Raw genomic sequence first — 7,522 nt, forward strand, 5'->3', positions numbered from 1 at the left:
GTTATATCTAACTCCTTAAGTACCACCGATTCCCCTAATGAAAAATAAGTTATAGTCTTACTATGACTGAGTCCTCTCTTTCAAAGAGAAGGTATGGCTACTATGTTCAAGACCTGGAATCAACCCTTAAGGGAGTAATTTATCTACTTATCTCTGCTTCAGGGAAGGAGTGAATTCCATCTTGTGTAGCTGAGTTCCTAGCTCCCCAATTAGACGAATCCCAAAAAAAGTAGGCTTGTTAAGTTGGCATTCCGACCACTCTCACCCGTTCTAATCAAAGGACCGCCCTTATAGGCAGAAGTTCCCAACTCACTCAGGATTAAGGTCATGTCACCTATGGTCATTTTAGTGAAATGTAAGTCTCAGTTATCAATGGCGTTATATAAACAAACTAATCATATTATGGTCTGATCTTATACAAACTCTTTGTATAGGACACCCTCGCTCGCATGTCTCCACATGATGGTCAGGATCAGACCATTTATAGCACTTTACAACACTTGTAACATCTATAAAGCGGGTCGTATCCGTAGTGTCACCAGGATAAGGTATCCCTCCTTTATCCTTATAATACAGACAATTTAGGTTATTACTTAAGGCATGATCCACTTGTATGTCTCACATACATGCTTAAATTACATAAAATAACCGCGGATCTTAGTTTATTAGATATGAGTAAATGCAAATAAAATAACATTTATTTTATTAATAACAATGTGTACAAAATGTTTACAAACTACGAGACCATCGGGAGAATTAGGATACCAATCCCAATAAAGATCGGATAGATAGTTAGGGACATAGGGTGCAAGATGGAATTCACTCCTACCCGCTTTCAGGGATAGTAGAGAGATTGTTCCCTTAAGTGCTGACTTCGGGTCTTGAACAAGGAGCCCCACTTTCTCATGGGCTCGAGATGGACTTGTTTTGTTGATTGGATCACAAATCAATTGTTTATTAGAGGATCAGTGGGACTTAAGGAACAAGAGGTAATCTCGGAGGTAAAACAGACATTTGACCTAGTCGTTATTACAAACAACTTGTGAAGGGTTAACTTACTAATCATAGTTATATTGAGTGGATATAATATATCTACAGTGAGGGAAATGCAAATATGGGCTTTAGTGGAGTGACCCATTAGTTAATGAATGGGGGTTAATTCAGTGTAAAGAGTTTAGCCAATTAATCTCGGATTGTTGGAGCCCATGATCTATAGGTCCACAAGGTCCCCCTACTAGCTCATAAATGGATTAGCTTTAAAATTATGAGAATTAGTAATTATATAAGATATAATTACGCGTTTAATTTTAGAATTAAACAGAATTGGAAAATTTAATTAATATTTAAATATTAAATTCATGAAGATGGAATTTGTGTAAAATTAATTTAATATTTGATATTAAATTATTTAGAATTAATTAAATTGTTTAATTAATTAATTAATTAAATTGTTTAATTAATTTTATTAGAAAATTAATTTATGAAATTAATTTTGTAAAATTAATAAAGTTTTAATTTTGAAAACTAAATTTATTTTGGGAATCAATTTACAAAACAAAATTAAAATTAGAAAAACACAAATTTGAAACACGGGATTTCTCCACTAACAAACAAGTAACTCACTCATTTTCCTACCATTTCTTAATTCAATCTTCCAAGCATGAGCTGCACCTCATGCAACCTTCTTCTTTGCATGAACATCCTGCAATAAATAGAGAAGATGGAAGTGGAATTGAGGCATGCATCAGTTGAATTTTTACAGAAAAATTTGAGTTGAAGAAAGTGTTCTTCAAGTGGATGCAGCAGTGAGTTCTTCTCTAAATTTTCTTCATTTAAGCTTATTTTGAGTCCCACAACTCAATCTAAAGCTCCAAGAGAATAAGGAAGATCTTGTGGTGGTTCACAACGAGATCTCGAGAAGATTTGCAGCTGAATTTGTGATTCAAAAGGTTCTACAAAGGTATTACTTGAAACCCTCTTATTATTATATGAGCATGTTTCATTTATAGCCAAAATTAATGAATTAGAATGCTCATTGATCCTTGTTGCTTCCACTGCATGCTGATATACTCCCAATATCAGATCATCATTTAAGCATTCAATTTGGTTTAATTTTGGTGTGGTGTGTGTTTTTTACATGAGATATATGAAAATGGTGCACTGATATGGTTTTTTGAGTTTTAGCATTAAATTCTCTTTGATTCCTTTATTAAATTTTTAATTGGCTCTTGTTTGATAAGCTTATATGTGTGCTCAAGAATCTGTAATTTATTTGGAGTCATTAGAGTTGAAATTAAGTTGTAATCGAAGAAAGAAGTAAAGAAGGCCAAGCTGCAGATTTCCAGATCATGAGCTTCTGTCCATAATTCTAACGAGAGCGAGATATTCATTCCAACGAGATTTGGTGATCAAACAAGATTTCATTTCGAGCGAGATTCTGATGGAATTTTCGAGCGAGATTTTGAGTTCAAGCGAGATTCTAATGGAATTTCAAGCGAGAGATCGAGTTTGAACGAGATTCTTGAACCGATTTTCAGTGAGAGATCGAGTTGGAGTGAGATTTCAATAGAGCAGAGAGATTGAACCAACCGGACGAGCGAGAAGCATGCAACGAACGGCCAGTTACGAGATTGAACCGGTTCAGCAAGTGAGATCAGCCGGTTTGATCGGTTTTTCTTTATTTCCTGTCCGGTTCAGCCTCAAATGGTTTTTGGCTGGCTCGGTCTAGGCATTTCTAGTTCAATTCAAGCTTTTTAGGTTCAACTTAGGGCGATTCGAGTGGTCTGGAAGTGGTTTGGAGCTGTTTCTTACTGTTTTTATAACTCTTAGGCCTTTGTTTGCTTGTTTATGCCAAAACCAGTATGTGTTTAATTATTTATGCATGTGATGTATGTTATAACTAAATAAATCTTGTATGTGCATAAAGTATGCCATGTAGATTTAAAATCCCACCATAGGAAGCATGTTACATGTATTAAAAGTATGTTATAAAATGTTATAATATATAGTATGCATGTTTAGGATTTCTTTTATTTAATATAAATATTATTTAAATATTGAATGCCTTTGATGTATGTTGTGGATGTTTAGCATGTCTAAAATTTTGTAAATCTTTATAAAATTGGGTTAGCCATTTAAAATCCATAACAAAGAACAGTTGCATGCTCACATAAGTTAACCACTCGTTTTAATAGTTAAAATAGGTCGTTAAACTTGTAAAACTCGAGTTACAAACTCAACTGGTATATAATCCTGTCGAAGGTTGGAGGTATTTAAGTTGACCGTCTATGGAACACCTCCTACCTGGGGATTATGGCCGAATAATTGAGCATTGTTAACCGGTTTTATGAGCAATATATGAGTGATGTGAGGTTTTAAAATTGGTTTATCACCTAGCATCATAGGTTAAATCCAAATATAAACGTTATACTTGGATAAACACCTAGACTTAGGTTGCTTAATTAGTCGGAACAAGCCTAAAGAAACGTATACCTAGTTTAAGTATTAAACACTTCACTGAGAGTTTAATAACATATATGATATGCTATTAGAACACTTTAGTGAAAATCAAATAATGTATATGATCTGTTAGAACGCTTCAGTGAGAGATTAATAAACATATATGATATGATTATTTCTTGTTCTCATGTCCCCAAAAGTTCACGATTGAAATTTATGTGGCACTTCGTGTCACCCTGGAAGTGACCTCCATTCGGAAAGTGTTTATATGAATCGAGATTTTTGTGAACGAGGGAAGTGAACATCAAATGTGATTTTTAATTTTAAAATTTTCACGTTCTCAAGATGTTCACACCGAAAGGTTCATGCAGCACTTCGTGTCACCCTAGAAGTGACCTCCATTCAGAAAGTGTTTGTGTGAATTAATCATGGTGAATGAGGGAAAGTTGTTCACTGGAAAATAAAATATATGATATATTGATTTCAATTCTCACATCCCTATATAATTCCCACCATGAGATCCGTGCAGCATTTCGTGTCACCCTGGAAGTGACCTCTATTCGAAAAGTGTTCGTCATAGATCAAGACCAAAGTGAGTAGGGGAGTTAGTTCATAGTAAGTGGGTGAAGGACATATGTCAACATATCCTACGGTCTCTTTGTTGGTTTGAACCGTGAGATCCTATGTCGCGCCTGCCTGTCTTCTTTAAGTCGGCCTTGCTAGTCGTTTAACAATGGCTATCCTCTCCGAGGGTTTTAACATAGGATTCAGAACAACTCAAACTCTATAAATGGATAGGATTTCTAAAGTCGGTTTCAACTTTGACTTTCCAACTTCAGGAGCATCATTGGGATCGAACTTCTGAGGTCTAAAAACATAGGGTTACATTTACAGAATTACTAAAGAGTTAGTAATTTTTTACCAAAAAATATTTGATATTAAATTAATTAGAATTTATTAAATTATTAAATTATATATTTATTATTAATTTTATTAGAAAATTAATTTATGAAATTAATTTTGTAAAATTAATAAAGTTTTAGTTTTGAAAGCTAAATTGATTTTGGAAATTAATTTATAAAACAAAATTAAAATTGGAAAAACACAAAATTGAAATATGGGATTTCTCCACTAACAAACAAGTAGCTCACTCATTTTCCCACCATTTCTTGATTTAATCTTCCAAGCATGAGCTGCACTTCATGCAGCCTTCTTCTTTGCATGAATATGCTTCTTTGCATGAATGTGCTGCAATAAATAGAGAAGATAGAAGTGGAATTGAGGCATGCATCAGTTGAATTTTTACAGAAAAATTTGAGTTGAAGAAAGTGTTCTTCAAGTGGATGCAGCAGTGAGTTCTTATCCAAATTCCCTTTATTCAAGTTTATTTTGAGTCCCACAACTCAATCTAAAGCTCCAAGAGAATAGTAGGAAAGAACTTAAGGTGGTTCACAACAAGAATTGGAGAAGATTTGCAATTGAATTCGTGATTTAAAAGGTTCTACAAAGGTATTACTTGAAACCCTCTTATTATTGTATGAGCATGCTTCATTTATATCCAAAATTAATGAATCAGAATGCTTATTGATCCTTGTTGCTTCTGCTGCATGCTGATATACTCCTACAATTAAAGTATATTTAGGTAAATTATAACAATTATAAAATAACGTAAAGTAGTGATATGCTTCATGTAATTTCATTTCATTATTTAATATACATAACACTTATATGCTAAAGTATATAATTGTATGAGCATGCTCCATTTCATTATTTAATATACATAACACTTATATACTAAAGTAATGAAATAATTAATAACATATATTCATTCATACATTCAAACTATATATTACAACACTTATAATATAATGATGCATGGCTATGTTATTAATGCATGCAAACATATATTATAATACTTATATTATATGATGCATGAACATGCTATAAAATAAATCATGCAACTATATATTATAACATTTATAATATAAATGATGCATGAATAATGCATAATCTATTGTGGGATTTTACTATATGACATACATTATGACATATATAAATAAAATTAAATCATAGACCAAATGCATAATTGGAAACAATTATTGGATTGAGATTGGACTCCAAAAAAATTAATTAAATTAATATAACACTTATATTAATTTAATTAATTAAAAAAAACTAACTATTACATAATAATAGCTTAACCAGTTCAAAACAAGCAAACTGGATCTTGAACCACACGAACTGGACCGTCCAACACCCGAATCGGCCACGAACCGCTCGAATCAAGCAAACCGGAGGCCAACCAACTACAACTCGAACCAAACCGCACACGAACTAGGAAAAAAAATTTCGTCTCGGAGTGTTGCAACGCTATGACCTAGCATTGCAACGCTCTAGAAAATTCTTTCGCTAGCCATTCGCAGCGTAGCGTTGCAACACTACTGTACAGTTGCGAAATTTGTCGATCCTTCTCTAAATTTGGCCTCATTTTCTCCAGAAATCCACCGAAAAACCCACAAACGACTAAAGACTAAAGAATTAAAGACTCTATCGTAATTAATGCCCAAAAACAAAAGGCCCTTACAAACTAATTTGTAAAATTAAAGCAATAAATCTAAGAGTGTTCAATCCCGAAACATCCAAAAATTGAAACCATTCACATCCTTTCATCATATGAAAAAATACAAAATGTAACCCGCCAATAGATCCTAATACCAATTGAAGAAACTGTGAAGTTCCGTAGTGAAGTGGGGATCGTTCCAGTTTTTATTTTCATAGAAAAATAAATTACAGTACATACAATTATGTGTTAATGAAAAATTTACAGCATGCAATAAATTAGAGGAAGAAGAAGGGTTAGGAATAACATACCCTTGAAGAAACCAAAAACTTCATCACGAGAGCCTTATCTTCGATTACAAACAGTCACGATCCAAAATGGCCACCACCATAAGTGAGAACTCTGAATTCTCTGTAGGGGCTGAGAATCACAGAAGGTATAGGCTCTGTGATTTTGGGAAGAGGGATTGAAGAAGTTTTTTAGAGAGAAATTTCTCAGGGAAAAACCTAATGCACCTACTATCTTCTCTATGAAGAAGAAGACGTCCAAAAGATTCTCCCATCATCACATGATTTTTCAACGAGAGAAAAAGAGGGGAGAGAGTTCCCTCAAATTAAATTCAAAATTTATTTTTTAATTAATAATATATATATATATATATCGTAACTAACTTATCATATAATATATATATTAACCATATGTTATATCGTATATAAAACATAACCTATAGCTTTTATATTGTATCAAATACAATATAACCTATAGTTTTTATTTCTCTCATACATGCATAATATTTAATATAAATCACGTTTATACTAAATTTAATTTTATGAATCTCATCCACATAATTGATATCTGAATCATATTCAAATATTTATTTCCTCTTAAATAAACTCTATATTATAATGCATCAAATACATTATATTAATTATATCACACATATTAATAATTTAATTAGATCACATATAATTAATTCCCTCAATTAATTTGAACAATTCAAATTAATTCAAAATTGATTCTCATTAATCCCTGTTGAGCTACTGAGAGGATCTAATAGATCTGAAGATTAAAGCTCCAATGGTACTTGAATAATTAATTAAACTCTTTTAATTAAATTATTCAACATCCATTGATTGTCGGTCACTCAACTAAAGACCGATGCTGCACTCTTTGCACTACAGATATATTTCTATGTCCATTGGATATAACCAGTCAACAGTGCGACGACCCTTCACTAATTGCTCGTAAGTACAATTAGGCCAAAATTATCGTTTTGCCCCTATAGTTACATCTAACTCTTTAAGTACCACTCATCCCTCTAATGAACAATAAGTCATAGTCCAACTATAACCAAACCCCTCGCAAGCCAAGAGAGGGTGTGGCGCCACATTGTTCAAATCCCAGAATCAGCCCTTAAAGGAGAAATTTATCTACTTACCCAGACGTTAGGGAATGAGTGAATTTCATCATGTGTAGCCGTGTTCCCAGCTCCCTAATCAAACG

This window comes from Benincasa hispida, chromosome 3 (assembly GCF_027475165.1).
Source record: "Benincasa hispida cultivar pf3 chromosome 3, pf3_genome.v1.1, whole genome shotgun sequence".
In the NCBI taxonomy this organism is placed as follows: Eukaryota; Viridiplantae; Streptophyta; class Magnoliopsida; order Cucurbitales; family Cucurbitaceae; genus Benincasa; species Benincasa hispida.